This window comes from Mauremys reevesii, linkage group 6 (assembly GCF_016161935.1).
Source record: "Mauremys reevesii isolate NIE-2019 linkage group 6, ASM1616193v1, whole genome shotgun sequence".
Taxonomy (NCBI): domain Eukaryota; kingdom Metazoa; phylum Chordata; order Testudines; family Geoemydidae; genus Mauremys; species Mauremys reevesii.
This window is the reverse complement of record NC_052628.1, coordinates 94,996,253-95,011,212: the sequence shown is the minus strand read 5'-3', so window position 1 is coordinate 95,011,212 and position 14,960 is coordinate 94,996,253. Positions and strand designations below refer to the sequence as shown.

At 50.2% G+C, this 14,960-nt stretch overlaps 1 protein-coding gene across 4 annotated transcripts in view; it reads right to left on the bottom strand.

Annotated features, from left to right (window-relative positions):
- Nucleotides 1–14,960, bottom strand: part of VPS13A (vacuolar protein sorting 13 homolog A) — a 303,373-nt gene that overhangs the window by 114,667 nt on the left and 173,746 nt on the right. The window lies entirely within an intron of this gene.

Below are 14,960 nucleotides of genomic sequence, written 5' to 3'. Positions count from 1 at the left end.
TGTAATTCAGCAGCACCTGGAAGCCGCACTCTATTGAAAAACCTATACCATTGACAAGGATTAATATTCTGATAGTTTCCATTCAAAGTATCTGTTTTAAAATGTCAAAGACAAAAGTTCCATGCTAACTGAAACCTGGCATAGTCAGACAGATTTTTCTTCTAGATAGAGTAACTGTAACAGTGGTTCTTTGAGATGTAATGCAGATGTGTATTCCACTTAGGTGTATGCACACCTGATGCACTGGAGCAGGAGAATTTGCCTAGCAGTACCCACAGAGGGGCGAAGCTCATGCCTCATGGCCACAGACCCTCACCTGGTCGCATGAGGTGGCGCTGCTCCAACCCTCCCCCAGTCTCCTTGCACTGAATGCCCAGAGATGAGACTCTAAGGCAGAGGGGACAGAAGGTGGGTCAAGGAATACAAATCTACATCACATCTCAAAAAAACAATTGAAGAAAAAACGATTACTTACAGTGAGTAGAAGCAGCTGTGTAAATCCATTTAGATGACTCACAAGCAGTACCCTGCCCTGCCCCCCCCTTTCAGGAGGGACTCAGAGTCTACCTAAACAAGGATTGCAGGACAACCTTTCTGAAAGTTGAATCCACCTTGGAAGATGCGGTGATGGCACAGCAGTTTGTAAATGTACCTATGGAAGACCACGTGCCAGTCATGCAAATGTTCAATGTGGAAATGTCACTGAGGAACACTACTGACATTTCTTGCACTCTCGTCGAATGAGCTCACACCCACTGACTTATTTCATATACGGTCTTGATACAGGATGGTATAAATCTAAAGATCATCTGTGAAGAGGCCACCTGACCCTTCATACACTCTGCATATGACACAAACAGGCGAGGCGAAGCATAGAACTCTTTCATCCTGTCCAGACAGAAGGATAGACATCACCTGACATCTAATGTATGGAGATGCTGCTCCTCCAGAGACGAACCCAGCTTAAAAGGAATACAGGTAAGTATACCGCGTGGTTCAGATGAAGCTGAGAAACTGATTTAGACAAAAATTTTAGATATGGTTGTAAAGTCATCTTGTCTTTGGAGAATTGTGTATAAGGAGGCCCCACCACCAGAGCCTGCAACTCTCACATACTCGTGGATGTCATCACTACCAGGAATGCAGTTTTCTGAGACAAGAGCGGAAAGGGACAAGATGCTAAGAGCTAAAACCGAGGTCCCATCAGACTACTAGGACTATGTCAAGGTTCCACAGACGAACTGGCTCTTGGACTGGAGGAGTAGACAAAGAAGCCCTTTTAAGAATCTTGTCACCATGGGACTGGAGAAAACTGACCTTCCCTGAATAGGGGGACAAAATGCAGATATCACTGCTGGATGCACTTTCAATGAACTAAGACCAAATTCCAATGACTAAAGGTGCAGCAGGTACTCCAAGATGTCATGTTGTTGTGGCAGGACAGCTTGCATGCTCTAATGATCCCCAGAGTCTGTGTTGGCGGGAGCTTTTTGCTCCTGGTAGGTTCAACCATACCGGATTGATCTGTGGCATAGGGGCCAGACAAAACAGACACCCTGGTCCTCCAGGTTGGGGTTTAGGCACATGACTAACAACCCTGTCCTGTAAAAAACAAAATGTGTTCTGGAAACAGTGGAGAAATTGACCATTACTGTGCATGATGGCCTTCAGGAGTCAATGACCTATATGACTGCCAGTGGCGAAAGCCAAAAGCAAGCCACTGGCATGAAGACTGAAGTACTCAACACCAAGACAAAAGCCAAACTTGGTTTTTGGAACGTACGGACAAATGTACAAAAGCAGGGAAAATAGCTCAGGTCACAGCAGAGATGAGACTCTACAGCTTACACATCCTGGGTGTCAGCAAGAGCAGATGGATGGGATCAGGAAGATTAACAACAGCCGTGGGAGAAACTTTGCTGTTTTCTGGATGGGATGATGTACAACACCATGAGGGTTGTTGCCATCCTTTTGAAGAAGGGAGTCGAGCATTCCCTGCTTGAATAGAAATCCATCAGTGGCAGACTTATGAGAGCCAGACTGAAAGGGAAACATAATAATATCACCCTGATTAAGTGTTATGCTCCGACAAATGACAGTGATGGGGAAGTAAAGGACAAATTCTACCTTACACTACAGGCAGAGTTAGAGTACCATGACATGACCTATTGTCATGGGAGACCTGAATGCCAAGGTCAGTAAGGACAACACAAACAATGACAAAGCAACAGGAAGACATGGGTGTGGCACTCTGAATGAAAACGGAGAAAGGCTTGTTGATTTCTGTATGAATGACCTATTGGTCAAACCCTATTTGAACATCGTGAAATTCACAAGCTGACATGGTGTTCTCCAAATGGCAGAGATAAGAACCAGATTGACCATATCATGATTAATGGTGACGCTCACTGACACACATGAAAATGAGAAGGGGTGCAGATGTTGGCAGTGACCACCACCTTGTGACAGCCTCCATCAAGCTAAAACTGAGATGTGTGGGTCCACCAAACAAGGGACATAGACATTATGATATTGACAAACTAAAGTCCCTTGAAATACTGAAAGCCTTCATTCTGCAGTTAAAGAACAGGTTTCAAGCACTTGCAGACCTTGATGAAGAGGAGAGGAATACAGATGAGGAGATCAACAAGAAGTGGGACAAAGTAAAAGACGGTTACTCGCCTTTGTAACTGTTGTTCTTTGAGATGTGTTGCTCATATCCATTCCAATTAGGTGTGCGCGCACTGCGTGCACGATTGTCGGAAGATTTTTACCTTAGCAACACTCGGTGGGTTGGCTGGGTCGCCCCCTGGAGTGGCGCCATTATGGTGCCGGATATATACTCCTGCCGACCCAATGGCCCTTCAGTTCCTTCTTGCCGGCTACTCCGACAGAGGGGAAAGAGGGCGGGTTTGGAATGGATATGAGCAACACATCTCGAAGAATATTTACAAAGGTGAGTAACCGTCTTTTCATCTTCGAGTGCTTGCTCATATCGATTCCAATTAGGTGACTCCCAAGCCTTACCTAGGTGGTGGGGTCAGAGTGAGATGTCGCAGAACGTAACACTGCTGAAACAAATGCCACATCATCTCTGGACTGTTGTACCAACGCGTAGTGTGACGCGAAGGTGTGCACAGATGACCAAGTAGCTGCCTGACATATCTCCTGGACTGGTATGTGGGCCAGGAAGGCAGCAGATGAAGCTTGAGCCCGAGTAGAATGGGCAGTGAGGTGGCTAGCTGGGCTGTGAGCCAAGTCATAGCAGGCACGGATGCAAGACGTCATCCAAGATGAAATTCGCTGTGAAGAGACCAGAAGGCCCTTCATCCAGTCTGCCACCGCTACGAATAGTTGGGGAAACTTTCGTAAGGGCTTTGTTCTTTCGATGTAAAAGGCGAGAGCCATACGAACATCCAGGGAATGCAACTGCTGTTCCCAACGTGATGAATGCGGTTTCATGAAGAAGACCTGGAGGAAGATGTCCTGATTAACCTGAAAGGCAGACACCACCTTAGGGAGGAAGGCGGGGTGAGGACGCAGCTGTACCTTGTCCTTGTGAAACACTGTATACGGAGGGTCCGCTCTGAGGGCCCAAAGCTCGGATACCTGCCTTGCCGATGTAATGGTGACGAGAAAGGCAGTCTTCCAGGAGAGGTACAGCAGCGAGCAGATGGCTAACGGCTCGAAGGGGGCACCCATGAGCCTGGATAGAACCAGACTGAGGTCCCACGTCGGGGGCAGGCGTCGAACCTGTGGGTACAAACGTTCCAGGTTCTTGAGGAACCTGGAAACCATGGGGTCCAAAAAGACAGAGCGCCCGTTCTCCCCTGGATGGAAGGCGGAGATGGCCGCCAAGTGAACCTTTATGGATGAGATCGCTAGGCCGTGCTGTTTTAGGGACCAGAGATACTCCAGGACAGTAGGAACTGGTGCCTGTGTGGGGACAGTATTATGCTGAGCGCACCAACAGGAGAAACGCTTCCACTTGGCCAGGTATGTCAACCTAGTGGAAGGCTTCCTACTACCCAGAAGAACCTGCTGGACCGAGGCGGAGCAACGTAACTTGGACTGGTTTAACCACGCAGCATCCATGCTGTGAGGTGAAGGGACTGTAGGTCTGTGGCGGCGAAGTCTGCCGTGGTCTTGAGTAATGAGGTCCGGACAGAGGGGTAGGGGGATTAGGTTGGTCACCGACAGGTCAAACAACATGGTGTACCAGAGTTGTCTCGGCCATGCCGAAGCGATCAGAATCGGACGGCCCTTGTCTCTGCGGACCTTGAGCAGGACCCTGTGGACCAGCAGCAATGGTGGAAAGGCGTAGAGATGATCTTTCCACATTATCAGGAATGCGTCCGAGAGGGAGCCCGGGGAACGTCCCTGGAAGGAGCAGAACACGTGGCACTTCCAATTCTCGCAAGAGGCGAAGAGGTCTATGTGGGGAAAGCCCCACTTCTGGAAAACAGAATGGATGACGTCCGGACGAATCGACCGCTCGTGAGACGGGAAGGATCCGCTGAGGTGATCCGCCAGGGTGTTCTGAACTCCTGGAAGAAAGGATGCTACCAGATCGATCGAGTGGGCTATGCAAAAGTTCCAGAGCTGAATGGCTTCCTGACAAAGGAGGGAGGAGCATGCTCCTGCTTGGAGATGCTCTCGAAACACCTGGCACACTATACGAACCGCCCTCAGCTCCCACACATTGATGTGCAAGGTTAGCTCTTGAGCTGACCAGAGGCCTTGAGTGCGGAGACCCTCGAGGTGGGCACCCCAACCCAGAGATGATGCATCCGTGGTTAGGGCCATCGAAGGTTGCGGTGGGTGGAATGGCATCCCTGCACAGACTAGGGTGGGAGTCAGCCACCAGGTTAAGGAGCCTAAGATGTTCGCGGGAACAGTGAGGATCTTGTCCAGGCTGTCTTGGCTCGGCCGGTATACTGAGGCGAGCCAAGTTTGGAGTGGACGGAGGCGTAGTCTGGCATGTTTGGTCACGAAGATGCAGGCAGCCATGTGGCCTAGGAGACTGAGACAAGTGCAAGCCGATGTTGTCGGGAAGTTTTGGAGGCCTTGAATAATTGTTACCATCGCCTGAAACCGAGGCTGTGGTAGGCAGGCTCTGGCAGGATTGCCCCAATGAAGTCTATTCTCTGCGTGGGAACCAGAGTGGACTTCTCTATATTGATCATCAGGCCTAATCGCCTGAAGAGATCTTTGACTATGCCCACTGATGTCTCACTTGTGTCTCGGAGGTCCCTCGAATGAGCCAATTGTCGAGATATGGCCCGATGACGACGGAGGGAGGCGACGACTACAGCCATGCATTTTGTGAATACTCGTGGGGCCATAGAAAGGCCGAATGGAAGGACCGTAAATTGAAAATGGTGTTGGTTGACCACAAAACGGAGGTACCGTCTGTGTGGTAGGTAAGTTGTGATGTGGAAATACGCGTCCTTCATATCGAGGGTGGCATACCAGTCTCCGGGATCTAATGACAGGATAATGGTCCCCAGGGATACCATGCGGTACTTCAAATTTATCATAAATTTGTTGAGTCCTCGCAGGTCTAGGATCGGTCTTAGACCACCCTTTGCCTTGGGGATTAGGAAGTAGCGGGAATAAAACCCCTTGCCCCTCAAGTCTTTCGGTACCTCTTCTATAGCTCCTGAGGTTAGGAGCGTCTGGACCTCTTGTAAGAGGAATTGCTCGTGAGAGGGGTCCCTGAAGAGGGACGAGGAGGGAGGGTGGGAAGGCGGGGGGTGAAACAAACTGAAGGTGGTATCCCAATTCCACTGTGCGCAGAACCCAATGATCCGAAGTTAGCCGGGACCACGCAGGGAAGAAATGGGAGAGGCGGTTGCCGAAGGGCGGAGAAGGATCCGGGAAAACAACTGGTGCGCCATCCTCGGGAGCCCCTTCAAAAGTTCTGTTTGGGCCCCGCAGGTGGTTTAGGAGGGCCCTGAGTTTGACCCCCTTGGGGGCCAGACTTCCTCCTGTGATTCCCCCGGCCACGTCTTCTGCCAAATTCCTGTCGTGGCCTAGGCGGGGAGTAAGTGCGGTGAGGTTGGGGGCAGAAGGACCTGCGCTGAGTCGCTGGGGTGTGCATCCCCAGCGAGCGCATAATTATTCTGTTGTCCTTTAGGCTTTGCAGCCTAGGGTCAGTTTTTTCAGAAAATAGCCCCTGGCCTTCAAAGGGCAAGTCCTGTATAGTCTGCTGTAATTCAGGTTGAAGGCCTGACACCTGGAGCCAGGAGATTCGTTGCATTGCTACTCCTGAAGCCAGAGTTCTGGCCACCGAGTCAGCTGCGTCCAAGGAAGCTTGGAGGGAGGTTCTCGCTACTTCTTTCCCTCTTCCAATAGGGCCGCAAACTACTGGCGGGAGTCTTGTGGAATCAGCTCCATGAATTTCCCCATAGATGCCCACGTACTGTAATTGTAGCGACTGAGGAGAGCTTGCTGGTTTGCCACCCTAAGTTGGAGGCCCCCTGCAGAATATATTTTACGGCCCAACAAGTCCATGCGCCTAGCCTCCTTAGACTTGGGAGCAGGAGCTTGCTGGCCATGATGTTCCCTTTCGTTGACTGATTGCACCACTAGGGAGCAAGGAGGGGGGTGCACATACAGATATTCGTACCCTTTGGAAGGTACCATGTACTTCCTCTCTACCCCCTTAGCTGTGGGGGGAATAGAGGCTGGGGATTGCCAGATGGTGTCAACATTTGCCTGTATAATGCGAATAAAAGACAAGGCCACTCTTGTAGGCGTGTCTGCTGATAAGATATCTACCACTGGGTCCTCTATTTCAGGGACCTCCTCCACCTGCAGATTCATATTCTGTGCCACCCATTGCAGAAGGTCTTGATGAGCCCTCACGTCAATTGGGGGAGGGCCGGAGGAGAATGTCCCTGCCACCTCCTCATCTGGTGAGGAGGAAGAGGAGAGGCCAGGGACAAGAGGGTCCTGTGGGGGCTCCTGTTCTTGAGGGGCAGCATCAGGCACAGGTGGGACCTGGGTGACTGCCGATGGTACAGAAGCCTCATTCGTACCCATGGGGGGGCGGCTTATGGTTGCCTCTGGCACACGATGTTCAAATAGGGCAGACCGTGGTGCAGCTAGGGGAGCACCTTGGGCTTGGTGGTATGCCCAAGGTGTCCAGAAAGACCACTGATGGGGACCTTGCTCGTGGCCTTGGCTCTCCGGGAACGTGTGGCTGGACATGTCCGAGTCGTGGTCCTGTGCATAAGCACTCCCAGCATGAGACGACACCGAGGCGTGTCTCGACGGCCAAGGGAGTGCTGAGAGACCCTGAGGAGGAGCCACGTCTCGAGCTGGTCCTTCTCGGGACAGCACCGGGAGCTGTAACGGTACCGTGAGCGAGACTGGGACCTACGACCGTGGCGGTGCCGGGAGGTCGACCGGGATCTCGATCTCCTTCACCTAGAATGGCTGCGAGATGAGCGGTGCCGTGAACGGTGCCGGGAGCCGGATCGGTACCGGGTGTACCAAGCAGGCGAACGGGAGGCTGAGTGGTGCCGCAAGTGTGAATGGTACCGTGATGGAGAGCGGTGCCGGGACTGCGAGCGGCGCCGGGACCGGGATCGTCGGCGGGAACGAGAGTGGGATCAGTGCCTCTCAGCAACTCCCACAGAGGGCGGCCTCAGTAAGGCAGGCTTGCCTATGGATTGTATAACCCGCACCGGCGGTACCAGGGGTTGAGGCAGCGCGGTCTCTGTCATCGCAATCAATTCCCTTGCCCTGGAGAAGGTCTCCGGGGTAGACGAAAGAGCGAGCTCGACCACAGCGTGAACCAGGGAGCTTTCGGGCACCGGACTCGACGGCCCTTGCGAGACCGGAATAGACGGTGCGGCAGCCAGCGGTGCCGCAGCAGATGTCGGTGCCGGGCGATCCGTCCTGGGTAGGTGCTCTGTCTGTGGTGCGGACGGTGCCGAGGCAGCGGGAGGCTTGTGTTGCTTCCTCGCCCACAGGGACAGGGAGTGGTGCCGAGCCAACTTCGGTGCCGGTGAAGATTGGTGCCGGGGCTCCTTCGCGGTACCAGAGCGGTCCGGGGCTGAAGGAGCGCTTCTCACAGATGTGGATTGTTCAGCGCTCGGTATCGAGGGTGCTGGACTAAGTGTTGCCTCCATGAGGAGCTGATTCAGACGAAAGTCCCGCTCCTTCTTCGTCCTCAGCTTAAAGGCCTTACAAATGCGGCACTTGTCCGGAAGGCGGGATTCCCCGAGGCACTTAAGGCAGGAGTCGTGGGGATCCCCTGTTGGCATCGGCTTTTGGCACGCCGAGCACGGTTTAAATCCCGGTGACCTGGTACCGGGGTGGAGGGAAGGGGCTAATCCCCAATCCCCCCGCAACTATATACACTATTTATATATACACCAACAACTAAAACTAGCTATAACTGTAAAAACTTGAACTATATATACATACAACTATCTATAAAGAACTACGAGGAAGCTAGGGAAGTGGAGATCAGCGAAGCGGAGATCAGCGAAGCCGCGCTCCACAGTTCCAATGACCGTCACGGGCGGTAAGAAGGAACTGAAGGGTCGTTGGGTCGGCAGGGGTATATATCTGGCGCCATAACGGCGCCACTCTAGGGGGCGACCCAGACGACCCACCGAGTGTTGCTAGGGTAAAAATCTTCCAACGATCATGCACATGGTGCGCACATACCTAATTGGAATTGATATGAGCAAGCACTCTAAGAACAGCAATTTCTAAACAGAGCAGTGAAGCCTATCTGGGCTACAGGCAGAAGAGAAGGATGGAGTGGATTACACTCAGCACATGGAACACCACGTAAAACAAGACGAGCCCTGAAGAAAAAAGTTTTAGACACAAAATCCCAGAAGCTAAAGAACAAATACCACGAGCAGTATAGCAAGGCATACTAGGAGATCAAATGCCTTTTGAGAGTGGACAAACGGAATTATATTTATAATCTGGCAACACAAGAAGAGACTGCAGCTGCTCGTGGTGAACAAGGAACCGTCTACAAAATGACACGGCTTACCAATGGAAAACAGCAGACACCAACAAACAATGACACCTACTAATCATCAGGAACAAACAATGACACCCACTAATAACCGAAAAAAAATAAGAAATGCGCTGGACAGAGCATTCAAAAAATTGCTGACCAGGGAGTCACCTAAAGAGGAAGCAAACATTCGGGAGGCAGAAGAAGATCTTGATATCAACACAGACACCCCCAACTAAGGAAGAGATCATTAAAGCCATCAAATCCTTACAAAATGGGAAAGCTCCTGGCAAGGATAACTTGAATGAAGAATTATTCAACGTAAATCCTAAATTAGCAGCATCTATCCTGGCCCCTCTGTTGACATCAGTCTGGAAAAGGAAAAAAGTATCAGATGAGTGGACCAATGTGATTATAGTGAAGAAAGGAACTCTCGGTGATTGTAATAACTGGTGTATCATCACACTTTTATCTGTGTCAAGCAAAGTATTGTGTAAGATCATAGTCCAGCGTATATCAGAGGCAGTTGATAGCATTCTCAGAAAAGAGCAAGCTGGTTTTTGGAAAGAGCGTGGATGCACAGACCAGAACTTCACTCTATGAAACACAACAGAACAGTGCTTAGAGTGGCAAAGGCAACTCTACATTTCATAGACTTTAAGAAGGCTTTTGATAGCATTCACAGGACCAGCCTATGGTGCATTCTGCGGGCATATGAAATTCCTTTTCGTATAATCAACGTCATCAAAAGCTTCTATTTCAACTTTACATGCAGTGTTGATCACAGAGAGTTCAGTTTTGAAGTCAAAACAGGAGTATGTCAGGGGTGTGTCATGTTAATAGGCGGCAGGTTTAATTAATACGCAGCAGGTTTAAAACAAATAAAAGGAATTTCTTCACGCAGCGCACAGTCAACTTGTGGAACTCCTTCCTGAGGAGGTTGTGAAGGCTAGGACTATAACAGCGTTTAAAAGGGAACTGGATAAATGCATGGTGGTTAAGTCTATAAATGGCTATTAGCCATTTGTTTGTCAGAGGATGGAGATGGATGGCAGGAGAGAGATCACTTGATCATTGCCTGTTAGGTTCACTTCCTCTGGGGCACCTGGCATTGGCCACTGTCGGTAGACAGATACTGGGCTAGATGGACCTTTGGTCTGACCTGGTACGGCCGTTCTTATGTTTGCAATCCTCTTCAATGTTGTCATTGACTGGGTAATGCGGCGTACAACAGAAGACATGCCAAGAGGCATTAAATGGACACTCTTCTCACCCCTTGAAGACCTGGACTTCGCAGATGATGTCGCGCTCCTATCATATACTCAACACCAGATACAAGAAAAAACAAACAACGCATTCAGCCAGCAAATTGGACTGAAAATCAACTTCAATAAGACAGATGATATGCCCTTTAATATTGCCTCACCATCACCAGTCCGGATAGAGGATTATGTTCTCACCAATGTAGAAACATTCATATACTTGGGCAGCACCATCAGCCAGGATGGTGGAACAAGCCAGGACATCCAGAACAAAATCAATAAAGCCAGGAACACCTTCAGGAGCTTTGATACCGTCTGGAAATCATCAAAACACAACACCAAAACCAAACTCAAGATTTATCAGAGATGCATACTTTCCACAATACTTTATAGAGCAGAATGCTGGGGAATGAGAAAGTTTGACATGTCCAAACTGTCTTCATTCCATACAACCTGCCTCAGAAAAATCCCCCATATCCTTTGACCCAGAACAATCTCAAACCAAGATCTACTGACACAGTGCAGTCAAGAGGATCTGAGCACCATCACTGCCAGGAGGCACTGGAGATGGATCGATCATGTGCTTCAGATGGAAACTGATTCCATCACCAGAGTAGCAATAAGATGGACACCTGAAAGCAAGCGAAAACGAGGCCTTCTGAAAACAACATGATGATGAGCTGTGGAAGCAGAGCTGGAAAAATCTGGAGCACAGCTGGGAAACCATTGAAAGACTTGCCAAAAACAGACAGGAGTGGAGGAGCTTCGTCACTGCCCTAAACGCCAGAAGCATAATAGGAACCTGATGATGAATCCATCTTCATTTTCAAGATGACCAGTGGGAAGACTGGGATCAGGGGAAAGGTATAGAAGAGAGCTGCTTGCCAAGTGAGATGGAAGGCATTGGACAGGGAGCCTGGACTGGTCTCCTCAAGAGCAGAACAGATCACATTTCCTGTTGTCCACTGTAGCAAAGAGGTCAATCATCAGAATGCAAAGATAGTCCTGAGGATGTTTGTCTTTAGAGACCACTCACGATTCAGCAAAAAATTCCTGCTGAGATGATCGGCAAGGTGATCCTGAACCCTAGGCAAGTTGTCGGCTATGGGAACGTACTCTGCCCAATGCAAAATTGCCACAACCTGATTGCCTCTTGGCAGAGCATCCTGGAGTGTGCTCCTCCTTGCCTGTTCACAGAATACATCATAGTGGTATTGTCGGGTAAATATGTGAACTATTGAGCTCCTGATATGGCCTCAAAACACATGACACGTATTGTAAATAGTCTGAAGCTCCAGCAAATTGATATGCGGAGAGAACTCCTGCTCCCCCCTGTCACGGAGTCACCGGGCAATGCTCTGGAACTACTCCATATGAAGCCAGTCACGACTCTGGGGGAGCCTCCTCTCTGCAAGCATACTGTCTCCAGGGCAAGAAGCTTACACAGCTTCGCCCTTCCTGGGTCTGACCTCGGAGCATTCAGTATCCCCTTCTCACTCCATGCACTTCCCACAGCAAGTCTGCGCAGGCGGGACTCCTGGGGAAACCAGTGGGCCCTGCATCCCAATTCCATAGTCAGACATGACTCTCAGCCAGCCAGTAAAAGAAGGTTTATTAGACGACAGGAACACAGTCTAAAACAGAGCTTGTAGGTATAGGAAACAAGACCCCTGAGTCAGGTCCATCTTGGGGCCAGGAAGGCCAGAGCCCTGTCTAGGCCCCCCCTCCGTTTCCCCAGACAGTTCCAAACAAACTCTCCAACCCCTCCTCTGGCCTTTGTCTCTCTCTGGGGCCAGGAGGCCACCTGATCTCTTTGTTCTCCAACACCTTCAGTTGGGACCTTTGCAGGGGAAGGGCCCAGGCCAACAGTTGCCAGGAGACAGGGTGTTGGCCATTCTCTGTGCAGACAGCATCACAATGGCTCTGCAACAATCACACACTCTTATCCTACCACCTACATACTTAAGAAATACATAAGGGAAACTGAGGCACATACACAGTATTCAGAGAAAACATTAAGAACATTCCCACTTCATCACAACCTCCACAGACCTTGGCCTCTCAGTGATCCCAAATAGGCACATCTGAACTGTCGTGGAAGGCGGAGACTGCAGACTGAGGCAAGAGGTGGCGAACCGCCTGAAAATGGTTGGTTGGCAGAAATGCTCTCGAACCTGTAGAGTCTATTAGGACCCAAATGAACTCTATTTTCTGAGTACGTACCAAAGCAGACTTCCCAATGTTTCGGATGAGGTCGAACAAGCATAGTGCAGTGCTGACATGAAAAAGGACTTCCTCTCTTGGATCTGCCTCTCCGTAACTAGTCATCCAGATATGGGAAGATATGGATCCCTTTTCTTCTGAGATATGCCATGATGACAGCCATGCATTTGGTAAAAACCCCAGGGGCAGAAGAGAGATCAAAAGGAAGCACTGTAAACTGGAAATGGCGCTCTGCTACAATGAATTGAAGGAATTTTCTGTGCCTCAGCAAAATCACCACATGAAAGTAAACGTCCTGAATGTGTAAGACACGAAATCAGTCATTTGGAGACATGGAGGGACAGTCAATAGAGTGACAATTCAGAACCTCATGTATCTGATCTATTTCTTCAGACCGCAAAGGACACCAGAAAGCACTAGGAACAGAAACCCTGACCCCGGTGATCCGGTAGAACCTCCTCTGCCACTTCCAACACAAGCAGAGTGCAAACCTGCTCAAGGAACAGTATCTTGTAAGAAGGGTTCTGGAAGAGAGATGGGGAGGGAAGGTGGAGAGGAGGGATGGAGAGAAACTGGATGGCATAGCCTGATCTGACAGTGCTTAGGACCCAGCTGTTGGTGATGACTGAGACGCATGTATAGTGAAAGCAGCCAGGCCTGTCCCCAAAATGAAATGGATGAGGGGAAGGGACCAACGACTGGAACACTACTTTGAACCAAGGAGTTAAAATGGATGCTTGGGGGGGGCATCAGGGGAGGACGTGTGGACTATCCAAACCCCGAACTCAATTGCTTTCTGCTGTGGGATGTATACCCCTTTCTGGAGGTAATCCTGCTGCCTCATGAAAAGGAAAGGCTGCCCAAATACACACTGCAGATGATACTGTGGTTACCGTTACTGTTGAACACCATAGAGACGGCCATGCACTGCCAGTGTATACACTCCCAAGGACTGAAGGGTCCTTGAAGGAGTGCAGAGTCTCATTTACTTTATCTGAGAATAGTAATGGGCCATGGAAGGACAAATCCTCAATGGCTTGCTGCACATTAGGAGCAAGGCCTGAGTTCTGAAGCCAGGAAGACCTCCTCATGGTTACTGCAGAGGCCATCACTCTGGCTGACATATCCACAACACCCAGCATGGACTGCAAAGAAGTTCCAGGCTTTGGGGCATAACAGTGGGGCAGTTCTGAGGGCATAAGTAGCCAGTCTGACTCATCCATAGCCCAGAATGATGAGTAGGCTTATATCAATGGTGGAAATGGTTCAGCTGGCAGCGAGTATGCCTCTGCTGTTTCTGGTGCTGGGAGTGGTGTCGATCCCGAAGTCGACATCAGCACTGACATAACTAAGAGTGCCAAGGTGGAGGGCAGTGACTGCTGCCTCAGCAACACTGGCAGTGCTGGTCACATAGGAACTGAAGTAGTTCCTGGTACCAAGGAGGTTGCTTATAAGAAGTCTAGTACAAGCCCCATTTCTCCTGAGTGTGGAAGGGAAACATCAGGGTGCAGCATCGCAGACCCATAGGTTCAGCAGCCTGTCCAGCCAATAGGGCTATAAAGGGGACAGCCCTGGCAAAGTTCTGGACCAAGGGAGAGGTCAAGACAGAAAGGCAGAGGAGGTCCCTGTTGCCTGATACACTGCGCTGAAGCAGCCAGTGCCAGCATCACCCTCATTGATATCTGACTGAAAGGACACCCTTGGGCCAGAACCAGAGTCAATGTTACAGGGTTTCTGACCTCCCTGCATAGTGTCGGAGAGCAGCTGACAGGACCTGCTCCATCCCATTCACCACGTGTCGATCCATGCTCCTTCTAAAGGAGGGAGACAAGTCCCCACAGAACCTGAAGTGGCATCGCTTGGTTTTATGTGACCTTTTCCTCAGCACACATGATGGGGAACAACTCTTCAATCTCTTCAGAGAGGCAACAGCTCCAAGAAGTGAACGGCAGCACTTTCCGAATCCAAGGGTGACCTATGATCTGAGGAGGGCCTCGGTACTGAAACAGTCCACGTGGCATGTTTGAGCAGGTGCTGCTTCAGATGGAAATTCCTCAGCACTTGAGTCTGTTTCGTGAACAATCTGAAAATCGAACACTGCTTCTTAAAGTGGCCTTCACCTAGGCACAGCAAGCACCGTGTGTAGGGATAGTTAGTAGGGTTTGCCCCACCCACACGACAGAATGTTTAAACCCTGGTGAGGGCATCATTAGATGACAAACTACAACTACCACTATACTGGGATACTGATGAACTATGTAGAACTAGAAAAAAAACCTCACTGAATAGAGGATTGCGAGGCTGAAAACCACACAGAGCTCCAACTCCAGCCACAGGTGGTAAGAAGGAACTGAAGAGGGGTCAGGGTGGTGCCACTCACAGCCAGGAGAAGGGCTGCGGCTACAAGGCGCAAGCGCTGCCCAACTATGGATACTGCTAGGCAAATTCTCTGGCTCCGGCACTCTGGGCACAGACACCTAAAT